Source organism: Benincasa hispida, chromosome 8 (genome assembly GCF_009727055.1).
Source record: "Benincasa hispida cultivar B227 chromosome 8, ASM972705v1, whole genome shotgun sequence".
NCBI classification, from domain to species: domain Eukaryota; kingdom Viridiplantae; phylum Streptophyta; class Magnoliopsida; order Cucurbitales; family Cucurbitaceae; genus Benincasa; species Benincasa hispida.
The window spans coordinates 35,116,469-35,136,995 of NC_052356.1; positions in this window are offsets into that span (position 1 = coordinate 35,116,469).

Sequence of the window (20,527 nt, forward strand, 5' to 3'; positions counted from 1 at the left end):
CCCTCTAATTAACGATAAGTCATAGTCTAATTATGACCAAATCTCTCGAACTCCTTAAGTACCACTGTTCCCTTTAATTAACGATAAGTCATAGTCTAATTATGACCAAATCTCTCTGGGCGAAGAGAGGGCGTGACATCACATTCTTCAAGCTCCAGAATCAACCCTTAAGGGGAAACTTATCTACTTATCTCGACATTAGGGAATGAATGAATTTCGTCTTGTATAGCTGTGTTACCAGCTCCCCAATTAGACGAACCCTAAAATGGTAGACTTATTGAGTCGACAATTTGGCCACTCCCACCCATACAAATCAAGAGACCACATTCATAGACAAAAATTCATAATTCACTCAAGATTCAGGTCATGTCACCTATGGTCATCCTGGTGAAATGTAAGTCTTTATTATTAACGGCGTATATAATGAGATTATATATTTTGTGGTCCGATCTTATACAAACCCTTTTATATAGAACACCCCCGTCACATGTCTCCACATGAATGATCAAGATTAGATCATTTGTATCACTTTATAACAATTGTATCATCTACAAAATAGGTCGTATTCGTAGTGTTACTAAAATAAGATATCCAGCCTTATCCATCTACTACAGACCATTTAAGTTATCACTTAAACATGATCCATCTGTATGTCTTTACGTACATGTTTAAACTACAAAAGATAACCTTGGATGCTATTTGTTGGTTTTGTGAGTTAATGCTACTAAACATCGAATAAAAACATCTCATATTTTATTAAATAAATAAATCGTTTGTACGTTACAATTACAAACTATAGGACTCACGAGATTTAGGGCATCAATCCCAACAACTATCATTTCAGAGACTGATGTCGTTCCAGGTGATATTGGAGTCGTCGTCACCGGAGTTACTCCACCTCCGTTGGTGCTGCCACCACTGGAATAATATTTAATAGTCAGCATTAATTTGTGTTATGTTCATCATATATTGTCAACTTACTAATGAAGTTAATTATATCTAGAACAGAAAAATAAATAAAACGATGATTTATCGAGAAAAATTAATAATTTAAATATTTTTTAAAATTATTTATTTTTAAGAATGAACTGCATTTTCTCTCAAAATAGTAATAATGATTATTTGTTAATAGTAGATGAGAGATCAAACATCCGATATTAAGAGATATAACGTTTTGCTTACGAACTAATGTCCGTTAGCACCAAACTGATTATGATTTTTCTTTATTCTAATTTTAACATTGTTTTTTTTTTTTTTTTTTTAATTTTTAGAAACGAAGTTTCAAAATAAAAAACAGAATTCTTTTTCCTTCAAAACAACACCCCAAGTTTTGTATGTGTGCTTTTTTAGAAGACATCTTTAGATAATTATTTTTAAATGTATTTATACTCTTTCTAGTGCTTTTTAAAATTTTACGGGAATACATCTTGATCTCTTCAATAACATGTTTTGAAGAAAAACCTAGTAGTTTTTGTTTTCTCCAAACAATGAACCTAATGTTAGACATATTTAAATAATAATATATTTAATTAAAGTATGGGCTATGTACGTGGATTAATAATTTATTACATTGAGTTATTTTATTAGATTGAGCCTAATTAATTAAGACCCTAGATTCCTAAATAATTTATTACATTGAGTTATTTTATTAGATTGAGCCTAATTAATTAAGACCCTAGATTCCTAATTGAGTATGGACTTAATAGGTAGAAGCCCATTCCTAGTTAATTAGGGTTTAATAGAACGAACTAGTATATAAAGAGACCTTAGTGCAATGGTCTCCAATATACCAAAACAATAAGCACTCGGTCTTTTTGAATCCCATCTAGAGAGATCCCACTAATGAGGAAGACCATAGTCATCCATCATCATCTTGAAGTTATCATCAATATCATCAATTTTGCAATGGAATCCGGTATGTTATTCTTGACAATTTGATATGAATGATCCTAGGGTTTATCTATTCAATATAAATATAAAGAATTTATTCTTACAAGTGGTATCAGAGCATGAATTTCATGTTGGATTGTTAGTTTATGCATTTTTCATTGGTATTGTTGATTAAATTTTGGTTTCGGTAAAGAATTTAAAGAATTTTTTTTAAAAAATGGTCGGCTTATTATAGCAGCGTAGTAAACTCATCGACAGTAGGATGGAAATCTCGGCGGTCATTTTTTTTCTTTGGCAATATGTGTTCTTGCAACCCGTATTCTTGTCTGTGGTATTTGGCATACCCATCATTGATTATGAATGATGTGCTAGTGGTGGATTAAAGTGAATTTTTTTTTGTTGATTATTTTGATTGAATGTGGTTTCCTAAAGTTTTTTTTAAGGAAAAAAAACCTTAGTACCAATGTAATGAAATCCACTGGAAAAAAGTTAAAGACCGATCGAAGGAGTTAGGTCTTTAGTTGTTGCAAGTTTTACCCATCAAGACTTTCGGTTAATGACTGACTGGAGTTGTCGTTGAGCGAAGGTATCGGTCAATTACCGATTAAAGTTTTGCCCGCGGTTCTTGGTTTTAATTATCAGTTTTTTTTTTCTTTTAATTCTTAATGGATGACTTTATGAGTTCGTTTTTAAATTTGATTAATAATGGAAAAGTTAATGTTGTCGCTGTTTTTTTTTTTTTGAAACTCATATTCATCAAGTAAGTATTAACATAACTTTTCAGTTTTAAAAAAAAAAACTGATCGAATTTAGTGAATTTATTTTTTAATAGTTTGATAATATTGAATTTTTCAACTATTTGGATTAATTGCTGATTGAACTTTTTGCCCGCGTTTCTAAGTTTTATTGATTAATAACTTGGTGAAATTCTTGAAAAGGGTTCTTAGTTCTTGATTGACAAGTTTGTGAATTAAAATCTACAATTTGATTGTTTTTGTGATATTCACATGTTTATGTTACTTTAATTGTACTATGTGTATGCAATTATTAAGTGAATTTTGTAAAAGACTATTTGGTGTTCTTCCTCCTTTATTTTGTGTACAATAATATTATTATATTATTGTATCTTATATTTTAGATTGAATTGGTAAAAAATAATATGTTACCAAAATAACCTCTATTATCTAGATCGTTTTAATTATGAAATATAAGAAGTGCATATTCATGAATTTATGCGGATAATTATCGGCCCAAAGGAAGATAATTATTTGGCCAAATTGTGGGTATGCATGTGGTAATGAGTACGTGGCAATTATAAGGATTGTTCATGTGAAAAGTAGTCGGTCCAAAGAAAGGCTATTTTTTATTTATAGAGTTAATTGTCAGTACTTTGATTACTACATTGAGAGTACCATTTTTTTTGTCCAAAGGCTGGACATCAATGTTGTGCTAGGTATCTTGTTAAAGGGCCAACCACATATGTGAAATTATTTTGTTATGTTTTAATTGTGAGCATATGTTTTGTTGTTTATTGTTTCAGTTGGTCTTACTCAAATATCTGGAAATCTAAATTCAATCCCTAAGTTGAATGGATTGAACTTCAAGATTTGGAAAGAAGCCTAGAGATACTTCTTGGGTGTATGGATTTGGATCTTGCATTAAGGACCGATAAACCTGCTTCTACTGAGGAACAACCAAATATGGCTAACATAGAGAAGTGGGAACGGTCAAATTGCATGTGTCTGATGATCATTAGGCACGCCATTCCAGAGTCTTTTCGGGGCTCTATCACGGAAAGTGAAAATGCCAATAAGTTTTTTGCTTAAATTGAGAAATATTTTGCTAAAAATGAGAAAAGGTAAGCAAGTAGTCTTTTGACTTCTTTAACTTCTATGAGGTATAAGGGCAATGGAAACATAAGGGAGTATATTATGGAAATGTCCAATCTCGCAGGTAAATTAAAGGCACTTGATATCGAGATAAATGAAAATTTATTCGTGCATCTGGTACTTATCTCTCTTCCTACACAATTCACTCAGTTTAAGATAAGTTATAATACTCAGAAGGATAAATGGAGTATTAATGAGCTTATTTCACAATGTGTGCAAGAAGAAGATAGGATTAAGAGAGAAAGGATAGAAAGTGCTCATTTGGCAATAGGCTCTCGTGATAAGAAGAAAAGGAGAATTGTGGATGCTGCAGAAGGGACATCTCAGCAGAATAAAAATAAGAAACAAGCTACTGAAAATCCTTGTTTTTTCTGCAAAAAGAAAGGCCACTTCAAGAAAGATTGTCCCAAGTACGCCAAGTGGCGTGTAAAGAAGGGTAAACTTCTTACTTTGGTTTGTTCTGAAGTTAATTTAGCTTCTGTACCTACAGATACTTGGTGGGTAGATTCTGGTGCTACTACTCACATAAGTATATCAATGCAGGGTTGCCTGTGGAGCCGGCCGCCAAGTGATGCTGAAAGATTCATCTATGTGGGCGATGGCAAAGCAGTTCAAGTTGAAGCTATTGGAAATTTTAGATTACTTTTAAAAACTAGTTGTTATTTGGATATGAATGAGACTTTTGTTGTACCGTCATTTAGACGGAATTTAGTTTCTATTTTTCAGTTTGGACAAATTTGGTTTTTCTTGTTCTTTTGGAAATAATAAAGTTAGTCTTTTTCAAGATTCTAAGTTTATTGGTACCGATTCTTTAATTGATAATCTATATATGTTTGATTCTTTTGCTTCATTTAACAAGATCCTGTTATCTAATTCATGTGGTACAAAGCATAAATTAAATGAGAATTCTGCTATGTTATGGCACAAGCGTTTAAGTCACATCTCTAAACAGAGAATTCAGAGACTTGTGTCAGATGGAATTCTTGATTCTCTTGATTTAAGTAACTTCAACGTTTGTGTGGAATGTATTAAGGAAAAACAAACAAACATAAGAAAATTAGATGCCAATAGATACTCAGACGTCTTAAAACTAATACATACAAACATTTGTGGTCCATTCCCTACGGCCTCTTGGAATGGACAATAATATTTCATTACGTTCATAGATGACTATTCAAGATATGGGTACCTATATTTAATTCATGAGAAGTCTCAATCCTTGGACGTTTTCAAGTCTTTCAAAGCTGAAGTTGAACTTCAACTTGGAAAGAAAATTAAGGCTATCAAATCTGATCGTGGGTGTGAATATTACGGTAGATATGATGGATCCGGTGAACAACGTCCAGGGCCCTTTGCCAAATACCTAGAGGAATGTGAAATCGTCCCGTAATACACTATGCCGGGCAAACCCAGCATGAATGGTGTAGCAGAAAGGCGAAATAGAACATTTAAGGATATGGTAAGAAGTATGATTAGTCATTCTTCTCTACCAGAATCCCTTTGGGGTGAGACACTAAAGGCTGCAACATATATCCTTAATAAGGTACCTAGTAAAGAAATAGCCAAAATCCCTTATGAGTTGTGGACAGGAAATAAGCCTAGTATTAGGCATCTTCACATATGAGGTTGTCCAGCTGAGGCTAGGCCTTATAGGCCTAATGAAAGAAAATTGGACTCAAGAACTATTAGCTGCTATTTTGTTGGGTATTCTGAGCACTCTCGGGGTTTCAAGTTTTATGATCCCACTTCTAGATCATTGTTTGAGATGGGAAATGCTAGATTCTTTGAGGATGTTGAATTTGGGGGGAAGATAACATAAGGAAAGTTGTCTTTGAAGAGGAATTGGTTTCTTTTCTTCGTGTGATTATAAATGATGTTCAGGCTCCAATTCCTGACTTCATTATTGAACCAATTATAGAACAAGACAACATTGAAGTCCCCGTTGTTGAACCTGAAGTTCAAACTCAACAACCTCAAGAAGTGCCACTAAGAAGATCTACTAGAGAGAGAAGAAGTGCAATTCCAGATGATTATATTGTGTTTCTTCAAGAACATCAGAATGATGTGGGCGTAATGGAAGATGATCTAATCAACTTTCAACAAACTTTACAAAGTTCTAACTCTCAAAAGTGGATAAGTGCTATGGAAGAGGAAATAAAATCCATGAAAGACAATGACGTTTGGGAACTTGTCGAATTGCCATCAGAAGTAAAACCCATAGGTTGTAAATGGATATTTAAAACCAAAAGGGATTCACATGGCAATATCGAAAGATACAAGGCTTGTCTTGTTACAAAGGGTTTTACTAAAAAAAAAGGCATTGATTACAAAAAAACTCTCCCTGGTTTCATCGAAAAACTTTTTTAGAGTAATCATGGCACTGGTAGCTCACTTTGATTTAGAGCTACACCAGATGGATGTAAAAACTGCGTTTCTCAATTGGAATATTGATGAGACGATTTATATGGTGCAACCAGAAAACTTTGTGTTTGATAATTCAAAGTCTATGGTGTGCAAATTAAAGAAATCCATCTACAGTCTCAAGCAAGCCTCTCGTCAATAGTATCACAAATTCCATGAAGTGATAACCTCATTTGGTTTTGAGGTGAGCATTGTGGAAGATTGTGTATATCACAAGTTCAGTGGGAGTAAATCAATCTTTCTGGTGTTATATGTTGATGACATACTCATAACTAGTAATGATGTAGGTTTATTGCATGATACTAAGAGATTTCTCAAAAGAAATTTTGAGATGAAGGATCTTAGTGATGCTTCTTTTGTATTAGGAATTGAAATACTACGAGATCGTTCTCAAGATATTTTGAGATTGTCATAAAAGAACTACATTGAAAAGATCTTGAGTAGATTTGGCATGAAAGAGTGTGCGTAGGGAGATACCCTGATCGCTAAAGGTGATAAATTTCATTTAGGTCAATGCCCCAAGACCACACTCGAGACTAAGGAGATACAGAAGGTTCCCTATGCATCAGCCGTTGGAAGTCTAATGTATGCTCAAGTATGTACGCGTCCAGATATTGTGTTCATAGTTGGAGTGTTAGGCAGATATTTGAGTAACTCAGGGATGGATCATTGGAAAACAGCCAAACGGGTTATGAGGTATTTACAGAGAATAAAAGATTATATGCTCACTTATCGGAGATCAGAAGTTTTGGAGATCATTGAGTATTCTGATTCTGATTATGCTGGATGTCAAGACACTTTGCGATCCACTTGAGGCTATATCTTCATGTTGGCTGGAGGAGCTGTATCCTGGAAAAGTGTTAAACAAACTCTTATGGCTTCTTCTACCATGGCTGCGGAGTTTATAGCATATTATGAGGCATCCAATCATGGAATATGGTTGCGGAATTTTATCATTGGGCCGCCGATAGTGGTTGGCATAGAAAGACACTAAAATTATTTTGTGACAATAAGTCAGCTGTGATGTATTCCAACAATAACAGAAGCAATACGAAGTTAAAGCATGTAGACGTGAAGTTTCTGGTTGTTAAAGAAAGAGTTCAGAATGGTCAAATTTCGATAGAACACATAGGAACAAACTCTATGATGGCAGATCCATTGACTAAAGGTTTACCACCTAAAGTTTTTCATGAGCATGTTGCTCACATGGGTGTTAGTCACTTTTCTGATTCCATGGTTTAGTGGGAGTTTGTTATTGAGGATGTTCTTTGACCTTATTTTGTTTATTTTCTATATAGAATAAAGTTGATGGTTTATGTTTTATTATCTGAACTTGTTTATCATGCATGCAGTTTAGCATAAAGTTTTTTTTTAGAATGATCTCATTATGGAATTTGGACCAGTTGGAAACAGGCATGATCCAGATCACTTTGCATGTAGTTTCCATGCTATCCATCCATACTTGATCTATGTCATTGAATGTATTGGAATTGGTGATCAAGGAAGGTTTAGTTATAAGGGTAGTGACAAAAGTCGCCTTGATTCCATGCTAATACAGAGATGGACCAGATTGAACTAAAGGGGAATTCTATTATTGAAATAACCTGTTTATGCACGCTTAAGGTTTATATGATTTAATTATATTAGGTACATAGACATAGCCAAGTGGGAGATTGTTAGATATATTTAAATAATAATATGTTTAATTAAAGTATGGGCTATGTATGTGAATTAATAATTTATCACATTGGGTTATTTTATTAGATTGGACTCTATTATGTGATCTAATTAATTAAGGCCCTAGATTCCTAATTGAGTATGAACTTAATGGGTAGAAGCTCATTCCTAGTTAATTAGGTTTTAATGGGAACCCTAATTAAACTAGTATATAAAGAGACCTTAGGGTATGGTCCCCGATATATCAAAACAATAAGCATTCAGTCTTTCTTGAATCCCATCTAGAGAGATCCCACTAAGAGCATTCAGAGTTTTGGTTGAGAAAGACCATAGTCATCCATCATCATCTTGAAGCTATATGTTATTCTTGACAATTTGACATGAATGATCCTATGGTTTATCTATTCAATATAGATATAAAGAATTTATTCTAACACCTAATACTGTTTTTTCCCTTTTAATTACTGAATATATATAGATATCCCTTTTTAAAAATAGCATTTGATAAGTCACTCCATTATAATTCTAAAAAATTATTATATTTCTAAAAGTCTAATAAATATATGTGTATGTATAACTAAAAATTATCTATTATTCTCAAGATAACTTTTCCAATAGTCTATTTCAGGGGAAAAAAAACTTTTCAAAGAGTCCATAAATTCCCATTAAAAAAAAAGTGAAGCAAAAAGAACAATACATTTGACAAATCATTCAAATCGGAATGAGTTAAATCTAAAAAAGTATGCCTAATTTGCTATTTCCTAAATTTTCATAATTGAGAAACAGGTGAATTAAAAATATAATCTCTAAACTTTAAAGGCTTATGTATAGCCGATCTTTGAACCGTTATAGTAGTATATAAGAGATACCACCTTTCCATTTTTACGTCTAATAATATATAAAATGTTTAATAGATTTATGAATTATTCTTAATTTCATGTTTAACAGATATATAATTTTGTATCCATGAGGTGTTTTTAAAACTTACAAATATGTTGCTACATCAAAGCCTTCTTAATCACAAAACTCAAAGTCTAACTATTCACATAAAGTTAAAAAAATGGTTGTTTTTAAATATAGTAACATGTACCAAAATATTTACAAATATAACAAAATATTATTGTCTATTAGTATCGGTCACTGATATATTGTGACATTTTAGTATTTTTGAAAATATTTTCAGTAATTTTGTCACCAAACAATTTTCCTTAAAAAACTATTCAATAAGTCAGATACATGTATCCAACATAAAATTGAAATTTCAAAAATTATTAACAAGTTCAAATAGAGATGACCCCATGGGGATCCACCCCGAACGTGTGGGGAATCTCTGATTGGACGGGAGATGGAAGAGTGAGGAGAATTTTTTTTCTGTTAGTAAACGGAGACGGGGATTACATTCTCCGGCCCTGATGAATATAATACACACATATATATACATACACACGCACAATAATAATAATAATAATAATAATAATAATAATAATAATAATAATAATAATATTTTTTAAAAAAACCTCAGATTCTGCAAATAGAATATGTAATAGATTGAAGGATTAGATATTTTCTCGTTTTTATCCTAACTTTTTCCTACTTTACAACATTTCTAAAATGTTTTAATATTTAATATTTTCTTATTTTTAAGATCACGAACATCGTAATACTTAAACTTCTAAAATTGAAGGTTAGACTATAATATCGTAATATTTAATATTTAATTTATTATTATTATAAGAACTCCATAAAATATTATTATTATTATAAGAACGTTTTATAGTGTTTTCTTTGAATAAAAAAATATTGAAAATAACTAATTTAATATATAAAATCTTATTTGGTTGAAAATAAATTTAAACTTTTTATAAATAAATAAAATATATAAAAATTAGTGGAGAACTTCTTTCTAAAAAAAACCCGATCACCATCTCCATCTCCATCTCATGGACATTTCTTACTTAAATTAAAAGTAAATAACGGTATATAAATAAAAGTGGAAAGAAGTAATAAAAAGCCGTCTGTAAAAAGTTGAAGGAATAAAGTTTGTAATTTAACTAAATATCAATACACGTACAAAAAAATTGGGAACTATTCCAAGTTTTTCTTTTAGAATTCTGTCTCAATCGGATGTCACCTTTCAGGATTTAGACTGTTTGTGAAAGGAGAGAAAAAGTAGCAAAAGGACACATGGAGTCAAAAGTAAGGGTACAATTCTCAAGAACCCTAAGAAAGAAGCTGAAGAAAATTAGGTAACAATTGAGAAAATTACTATCTTAAAACTAAAATAACTACTTAAATTCTCATTTGTTATTTTAAAATTCTCATTTGTTATAATATTGATTATTTGCTACTTTTTTTTTACTATTTTACATTTATTTTTTTATTATTTACTATTTTCTTCTCAAATTAAAATAATTTACACATCAAATCCATACTATTATAATCCAAATTAAAATAATCTACGTCTCAAACAAAAACTATTATAATTCAACTATAATAATCTAAAATTATAATAACTAATTTCTTACCTAAATGTAAAGTTTGGTGTTAAAAGTTTGGTTCAAAACCCTAAAAAGTGGCAACAGAATTGAGATCAAAATGGCTCACCCAAAAATCACGATACAACCCAACTACCCACACATACAAAAGGAAAAGGAAAAAAAGAAAAAAAAAAAAAACGATTCTGATGTCAAAATTTCCCATTGTCCCCATTGTTTAAATTTGGGTTAAATAACATTTTTAGTTTGCAAGTTATAAAAGAATATCGTGAATTAAAAGAATATAGCGAGCTTATTGTAAATAATAATAATGATGATAATAAAAAAACACAAACTTTGTCATTCGTTTCGAAAATATTTATATACTTTTTAAAGTTTTAATATTAATTTTGATCTTTTATAAATGTTTTCAAGACTAATCTTGAAATTATGAGTTATTTAGAATCTATTTGATAATTATTTTGTTTTTTCAATTTTTTGTTTTTAAAAAATTAAGTTTATATTATCATATTTTCTTATAGTTGTTTGCATCTTTCTTTCGTACAAGTATTGAGTTCTTAGTCACATTCCATAAATAAGAACAAGTTTTAAAAGCTATTTTTTTAATTTTTCAAATTTTGGCTTGATTTTTTAAAACATAGATAAAAAGTAGCAACAAAAGAACAAATTTAGAGGTAGTAGAGGTGTTTATATGCTTAACTTTTTAAGTTTGTATCATAGTCTCTATTTTTAAAATGTTTATATCACGTTTATTTTTTTAAATAAAACTTGGTGGTCATTTTATGACTATGAGATATGGCAGATGTCAAAACTTCCTTTCTGAATGATAATCTTGAGGAGACTATCTATATGCAGCAATCGAAGGGGTCCTTTTAACAGGGTCAAGAGCAAATAGTTTGTAAGCTTAATCGATCCATTTATGAATTGAAATAGACGTCTCGATCTTGAAATATAAGATTTAATACTGCGATCAAATCTTATGGCTTTGACCAAAATGTCGATGAGCTTTCTGTCTACAAGAAAATCATCAACAGTTTAATAGTTTTCATAGTGTTGTATCTACTCATTGGAAATGATGTAGGTCTAGTAACAGATGTTAAGCTATGGTTAGCCGTCCAATTCCAAATGAAATATTGAGGAGAGGTGCGGTTAGTTCTAGGGATCCAGATCATCAGTGATCGTAAGAACAAAATGCTAGCCTTGTCTCAAGCATCGTACATTGACAAGATGTTTGTCAAATATTCGATGGACAATTCCAATGGGGGTTTATGACCTTTCAGGTATGGAATTATATTGTCTAAGGAACAATGTCCTAAGACTCCTCATAAGGTTGAGGAAATGAGATGAACTCCATATGCATCAACTTTTGGCAGCCTTATGTATGTAATATTATGTATTAGACCTAGCATTTTCTATGCAGTGAGAATTGTCAGTAGATGTCATTCCAATCCAGGATTAGATCACTTGATAACAGTTAAAACCATCCCCAAGTATCTTCGGAGAACAAGAGACTACATGCTTATGTATGGAGCTAAGGATATGATCCTTACAAGATATATTGACTCAGATTTTTCAGACTGATAAGAATTCCACGAAATCCACATTAAGATCAGTGTTTACTCTTAAGAGAGAAGCTGTAGTTTGGATAAACATAAAACAAGACTGCATTGCTAACTCTACCATAGAGGTAGAGTATGTAGCGACTTGTGAAGCTGTCAAGGAGGTTGTATGACTCAAGAATTATTTGACAGATCTGGAAGTTGTTCCTGACATGTCAAAACCTATCACTCTATTGTGATGATAGTGGTGCTATGGCTAATTTCAGGGAGCTTAGAAGTCACAAGAGAGGAAAACTCACTGAGTGCAAATATCATCTCATCCGGGAGATTGTGCATTAAGGACGTAAACCATTGAACTTGTTTTACTAGATAATTAATTTTAAATTCTCTTAATTGTGTATTAAAATTATGCAAACTTAAGCTAAGTATGTTTAATGGATTATGTCTTTGAAATGTTAAGGGAAGGAAAATTTTCTAAGTATCACGAGTATATGCGCTCAGGTTGTAAAGCAGTCGACGTGTAGGAAGTTGAGAAGTTTAAATAATGAAAGGTTGAGAAAAAGGGAAAGAAATTATGTTAAGTATGGAATGTTGAGTTATCAGGTGAAATAGAAAGAAGTTAACACTTAGAGAAAGCAGAGGACTTCATGCGTTGGAGCTATGAGGCGCCATGCGGCCAGCTCTATTGAACTAGGTGGCTAGAAGTCTAAGAAAGGACATTATGGCTAAGTACAACAATGCGGTATGAGGGAAGTATGCGACCAACCTCGTCTGTCAATGTTGAGGCTAAGTTGACGAATGAGGTGACAGAGGATCATGTGTTGAAGGTGTTGCTCAGAGGATGTGACGAAGAGTAGAAGTATACACTGGCAGGAAAAGCTTAAATGGCTGCAAGACCATGCAGTAAAGTTAAACTAAGGAGTCTAGCTTCATTAACTTGTACACAAGCCAGATGGCGGTCTTATAGAGCAGGGTCAAGAGCAAAAGGTTTCCAAGCCTAAAAGATCCATTTATGGATTGAAACAAGCATTTCGATCCTAGAATATGAGATTTGACACTATGATCAAATCTTATGACTTTGAATAGAACGTTGACGAACCTTGTGTTTACAAGAAGATTGTCATAAGGATTGTAGCTTTTTTTATTTTATATGTTGATAATATTCTATTAATTGGAAATGGAGTAGAATCCTTAATTGATTTTAAGAGATGACTAGTTTCGCAATTCCAAATGAAAGATTTGGGAGATGCATAATATGTTCTTGGAATCCAAATAATTCGAAATTGCAAGAACCAAACACTAGTATTATCTCAGGATCTTATATAAATAAGATGTTGTCTAGATATAAAATGCAAAATTTCAAGAGAAGCATGTTACCTTTGTTGGGTTTTATGTCCTAAAAACTTGCAATTTGTAAAATGATAGATATTTTCATTATCAATATACTTGTTATTGATTTCATAAATTGTATGAAAGTCTAAATCCAATAAACTAAGACCCATGACTATTGTATGAGTACTTGAACTTTATGTGGAAACATAAGAGTGGATCGGGTTCGAGTAAATAGTCAAAATGATCTATGGTATATTAATGAGGTTGGGTACCTTATTCTGGTAACACCATTTGATGCGGCCTACTCTGTAGTTGTTACAAAGAATTGTAAAGTGCTATATATGATGTGATCCTAATTCGTACATGTTATGACATGAAGAGTGGGGGCGTCCTATATGAGTTTGCATAAGATCAGGACCAAGAAATAAATCACTCTTACTTTATAACGTTGTTTACTGTTTAAGACTGACTATTTCACCTAGATGACCTAGGTAACTTGATCTTAATCTTGAGCTAACTATGAACTCCTGTTTATTTGGGATTTCCCTTAGATTTTCATAGTTGAGGGTTGGCTTAACAACGTCGGCTCAATAAGACTCCCATTTCAGGGGTAAGACCAGATAGATAGCTGGGGACATAGGGTGCAAGAAGAAGTTCACACCTACCCGATTTAGGGATAGAAGAAAGGTTGTTCTCTTAAATACTGAATCCAGGTCTTGAATAAGGGGCCCCACCCTCTCACTGGGATGAGAGAGTTTGGTTTGATGATTGGATCACAAACCAGTTGTTCATTAGAGGATTAGTAGGGACTTGAGGAATAAGATGTAATCTCGGGGGTAAAATAGATATTTGACCCAACCGTTATTACGAACAACCTGTGAATGATCGACTTGCTGATTATAGTTAAATCATGTGGACATAATATATCTACAGTGAGGGGAGTGCAACTATGAGCTTTAGTGGAGTGACCTATTAGTTAACGAATGAAGATTAATTTGGTCTAATGAGTTTAGCCAATTAATCTCGAATCGTTGGAGCCCATGATCTGTAGGTCCGCGAGGTCCCCCTACTAGCTCTAGAATAATGTGATAAGTTAATCTGAAACGTTCAAATTAGAATTAAGGAGTTAGTAATTATATGAGATATAATTATGTTTAATTTTAGAAGTAAACGGAATAGGAGAATTTATATTTAAATATAATTTAAATATATAAAGATGGATATGTGTTAAAATTAATTTAATATTTGATATTAAATTAATTAAGTTTTATTTAATAAATAATTTATGAAATTAATTAAATTTTCATTTTTTAAAATCAAATTTTTATTTTTTTTGGATAAAATTGGAAAATTGGAAAACTAAAAACACACAAAATGGAAAAAAGAGTTTTTCCATTATCCATCACCTAAGTAGTTCACACACGAAGCAATATATTTGCCTTGTCTTCTCCAAGCATGAGCTGCAACTCATGCAGCTCTTCTCTTTGCATGTTGATCTGCAATATAATGAAGATATTGGAGTGAAAATTGGGCATGCAATCCATAGAGTTTTTGAGAGAAAAACTGGTTTGAAGAATGGTTCTTCAACAAGGTTGCTGCACTGAGCTTTTCTCCTTCATCCCTTGATTCAAGCTTGTTTTGAGCCCCACAACTCAATCTAGAGTACTAAGAGAATAGTGGGGAAGATCTTGAGGTGGTCTACAATAAGATATGGAGAAGATTGCAGCTGGAGAAGGAGCTTTGAAGAAGTTCTACAAGAGGTATGTCTTGAAACCCATTTATCCTGCAAAAGCATGCTTTATATTATGCCAAAATCAGTGAATTTGCATGCTTAGATGATCCTTATGCTTTCGCTGCTATTGATACAATGCTACAACCTTTCAGGCATAGAATTCATTTGTTTAAGTAATAATGTTGTAAGACACTTCAAGAGGTTGGGGTTATGAAACGAATTTCCTATGCATCAACGGTTGGAATTTTGATGTATACGATGTCGTGTACATGCCTCGACATATGCTATATAGTTGGAATAGTCAGTAGATATCAGTCTAATCTTGGATATGATCATTAGACTATTGTTAAGGACATCCTCAAGTATCTTTAAAGAACGAGGGACTATATGCTCGTGTATGGTGCTAAGAATTTGATCCTTACCGGATACATCGATTGTGATTTTCAGACAGATATGGATTCAAGAAAATCAACTTCAAGATCAGTATTCACTCTGAATGGAGGAGTATAAAGCAAAGTTATATTTCTGACTCCACCATAGAAGCAGAGTACGTAGCTGCATATGGAGCAACCAAGGAGGCAGTATGGCTTAGAAAGCTTTTGACCGATTTGGAAATGGTTCCAGTTCCAAATACATCTTCCGATCACCCTCTATTGTGATAACAGTGGAGCAGTTGTAAATTCCAAAGAACCAAGAAGCCATAAGTGCGGAAAGCACATCGAGCGTAAGTACCATCTCATCAGGGAGATAGTACACTGAGGAGACGTGATTGTCACACATATAGCCTCAAAAGACAATTTAGTTGATCCTTTTAGAAAGGCCCTCATGGCTAAAGTGTTTGAGGGTCATATAGTGGATTAGGACTATGAGATAGATAAATCTAGGGTAAGTGGGAGAATTACTGGGTATATGATGCCCTAGTTTATTGTATTTATTCTCTCCTACTCAACATTTTAGATATGAAAACCCACTGAAGTTTTAGTCCAAGTGGGAGTTTGTTGGGTGGTATGTCCTAAAACTCGCAGTTTGTAAAATTAAACATATTCTATTAGCAATAAAGATGTTATTGAGGTTTATTCAATAACACTGTTATTGAATATAGAATTTGCATTTGTAAAAATTAAATCCAATAAATTAAAAAATCTACAGCTATTACATGAGTACTTGGAATTTATGTGGAGACATAAGAATGGATCAAGTTCAATTAAGTAGCCAAAATGGTTAATAGTATACAGATAAGGTTGGGTACCTTATTCTGGAAACACTATCGGATGCAGTCTACTTTGTATTTAGTACAAACGTTGTGACCCTGAATCATTCATGTGGAGATATATAAGTGGGGACATCTTGTACAAAGAGTTTGTATAAGACCGGACCAAGAAATAAGTCACTCTTTCTTTATAACACCGCTTACTGTTTAAGATGGACTATTTCAAAGTGATAACCTAAGTAACTTGACCTTAATTTTGAGCTAACTACGAACTCTTGTTTTGGGATTACCCTTAGATTTGCATGGGTGAGAGCTGACCAACAGCACTGGCTCAATAAGCCCCCCAGATAGATAATTGGGGACATAGGGTGCAAGACAAAATTCACTCCTACCAGTTTTTAGGGATAATGGAGAGGTTGTTCTCTTAAGTACTGACTCTAGGTCTTAAACAAGGGACCCTACCCTCTCCTTGGCCCGAAATGGACTCGGTTTGGTGATTGGATTACAACATTAGAGGATTAGTGGGACTTAAGGAACAAGATGTAATATCAGGGGTAAAACAACTTTTGACCCAACCGTTATTACAATTAACTTGTGAATGGTTGACCTACTAATTATGGTTATATCAAGTGGATAGAAATATATCTACAATGAGGGGAATGCAACTACTAGGCTTTAGTGGAGTGACCCGATAGTTAACGAATGTTGATTAATTCGATTTAAAGAATTTAGCCCATTAATCTCAGATCGTTGGAGCCCAGGATCTGTAGGTTCATTAGGTTCTCCTACTAGCTCACAAACGGACTAAACCTTAGAATAGCGTGATGAGAGAATTTGTGAAGGAAATAGAATTCGAGGATTTCCATGAGCAGCGGAATAGATCATTCCAAATTACAATCATGAATGAACATTACAAATTACAGTCGTAAACAAAACATACAATTATGCAATCAATATAGAAATTACAGCATGAACAATCAAATAAACAAGGAGAATGCTACAAACGTTTGTTGGCTCATCTCTACGCTTCTTGCTCACAAACGCTCAAGCAACATGACCACAACATTGAACGAACACTTCGCACTCGTCCTCAGCGATCGCCAAGGTCACGAATGCCCCAACAACACGAACGACATCCTCTGAACCTCGACGATGTTGAGTTGAGTATGACACCACCAAGAAGGTTACCTTGGTATTCTCAGTGTGAGAATTCAAAGGGCGGGCTCTGTGTGGACTTGGAATGAGGCAGACGAAGGAGGAATGAACAATCCTGTACATGATTGGGCAAGTGGGAGAAGACAGACACCTATAGCATAGGTTGATGTCTAATCGTTTAGCTAAAGCTAAGTGATCGTCTAGCAAAAGCTAAGCGATCGTTTAGCTCATCACTTAGTACCGTGTTTATAGCCTGATAACTTATAGAAATACAAGTTATTTATGTTGCCTTATTCAGATATTGCGGCCAAAAGAGAAAGAATATGCGTCGATTGTATGAAAATTAGCTCAGAAATACAATAAATATAAATTATCGCAAATACACCCACTAACATCATTAAGATGGTAGAAGAGGATATTTCTACTTTGTTTTGCAGGAAACCAAGTCACCACTTGCGATCAAGGCTCAATGAGAAACTGAACAAAGCATCTCGTCACATTGCACCCATCAATCAACAATGAAGAGACGATTAACGTAATGACGGCACAATGCGACAGTCGATCCCGAGCTGAATGTCAACCACATGCGGTAATAAAAACAATAAGTGGGGGATTGTGACATATGTACAACTAATCATTGTGCAGATTTGACGGTCTGATTGCATAACAGAAGGAATATTTATTCCTCCATCTTCAGAATTTTCATAACAATAAGTGGGGTCTATAAGCCAAGAGTCAAAGCTTTTAACCTATAAATACCCCCATAAAATTAAGAGAAGATATACTTGATACGAGGGATACTTGATACGAGGGCTAATTGATGCTGGATTATTGAGAGAGAGGCTGAGTTGAGTACTGATCGGAAGAAATCTAGGAAGAGAAGAGACGAGGCCGAGAGGTGAGTCTCAGTGCAATTCTTTCAAACCCCCAACGTGAAGCTCTGTGCTTAGATCCCTGCTACCGGTTGAGCAAGCCTGAGAGGGAAGCTCATCCTTTCGCACGATCCATCCACGCCGGCAAGNCTGCTACCGGTTGAGCAAGCCTGAGAGGGAAGCTCATCCTTTCGCACGATCCATCCACGCCGGCAAGCAAATCTCCATCTAGATCGGCGCCAAGACGTTGGCATTTATTTTTATTTGTTTCTAACTCTATTTCATCAATTGTATTTCATTCTCTTAATCCCTTCATTCACAAATCATGTATCAGACGCTAAATAGTTTTATTAAGTGTCTCGATCATTTCTGTTTCCACTTCTCTATCTATTTCCATTCCTCCATTAATCGTTTTCTCCATGAAGTTTTCGTAATCCCTTGGTAATTAATATGAATTAAACGAGTAACTTAATCTGTGATAAAGAGATAAATGCGTTTAGCTAAGGCATGCTAGACGACATCTTCACCTGTGAGAGCAGAAGTGAAGATGGCATTCTGATCTGTCGAGAGAAGGTTAGAAGAATGCGTTAACTAAAACGAGTAGTACTTCTAGAGATGGAAGCAACCTTGCATTCATGAAGTTCGTCCTTGTTTCACCACAGAGATGTGGGAACGCGGCCGATCACCGAGAGGTATACGCCAAGCGAAAAGCGGAACCGTACCTATATCTTTAACGCAATTAAAGAACTTGCGATGTTTGTATTAATTATCTTTTCTGTTTCTGCTTCACACATAAGACTTGCCACCGCATAACACGATCTTTGTAGATTCTTCACAGTCAGCCTCAACCTCGGTATCTTGTATCATGAAACTTGTATCTCGTATTATCTTAGCTTAGATTTACTTTATCGCAATTTATTTTATTATCTCATTTTTACCGCTTTACTTTACTTTATCGCATGTTTAATTACTTGTACACAAAACTCTTTTATAAATTGAAAAACCCCTGTTCGCATGTATCACAAACATAACGCAATAACCTCAAACAGTCCCTGTGTTCGATCTCGGATCACACCAAGAAACTTGCAGTGGAATTATACTTGGTTCCAACGTAAGGAAACTTGTGACAACGCACAACATACTACAAGAACATTCATTATTAACGCATATCTAGAAGTTGTATCACATGGACTTGAACCGTGCTTGTAGTTTATATAACATAAAAGTTTGCGTAACAAAGTTTATGGTGCTGTTGCCAGGGAACTTGTAATGGGGACATGGACTTGTTCATTCATTCATATCCATATTTGTATCAGCACATTGTTTAAGACAAAATTTCTGTCAATAAGTTTATGGCGCTATTTTCGGGGATTGGTTAACAGTTTATTGTTTAAGTATGTTTATGGTGTTTCGCAGGATAGATCTCGTTGGACTGGTTGTTCAACGCGGAGAGCAGCTTGACGGTTTATGAGTACTGGTGCTGAACCAGAATTCGAAGTTGACCCTGAGATCGAGCATACCTTTCGCGCACGAGCATGTCAAAATCGGATAAGGCGAAAGAAAGCAGCGAGCATGGCAGATAATAACGACATAGCGGTTCCCGTAGTAAATTAAGGGGCTGTACGACCAACGCAGGATCCTGTTTTCCTGGCTACTGATCGCAACGTTTCCCTGAGGAATTATGTGGCACCCAACCTGTATGATTTTTCGCCTGGGATTTCGAGGCCTATTGTTGAGGAAAACACAAGGTTCGAAATAAAGCCGATATGCTACAAATGATCCAAAATGCAGGGCAATTTGGGGGTCTGCAAGGTGAAAACCCGCATGCCCACTTGACCAATTTTGTCGAAATGTGCGGCAACTTCTCACTACCAGGTGTTACCCCAGAGAGTATTCGACTGTATCTGCTCCTATTTTCTCAGCTCAGATGCCAGCTAGCCCACTTGATCTCCAAGTTTCGAATTGAGACGCCTGCGTTTGGCATTATTGCGTTATTTTTGTCCATATATTATTTAAGCAGGACCTCCAATGAGCTTGCAGAGTTGTTTGAAGATGAGGGTTGCTGGTTATGCGATTGCCTTGGTTGCCCCTGGTTCGAGTTATGGTGAAAAGGAGGATTTCCTCGACTGCTACTCTGATGGTTGATTGGCCTCTTTGGTTAGGATTTCCTCCCCAACAGAAGTTTAGGATGGCTCCTCCAGCCAGGATTGTAAGTGTTACCAAAAGGGTTGTTTTGGATGGCGCATACTTGCTGGAGATTCGATGGACACATTTCTGCTACATAAGCCCCCCCAA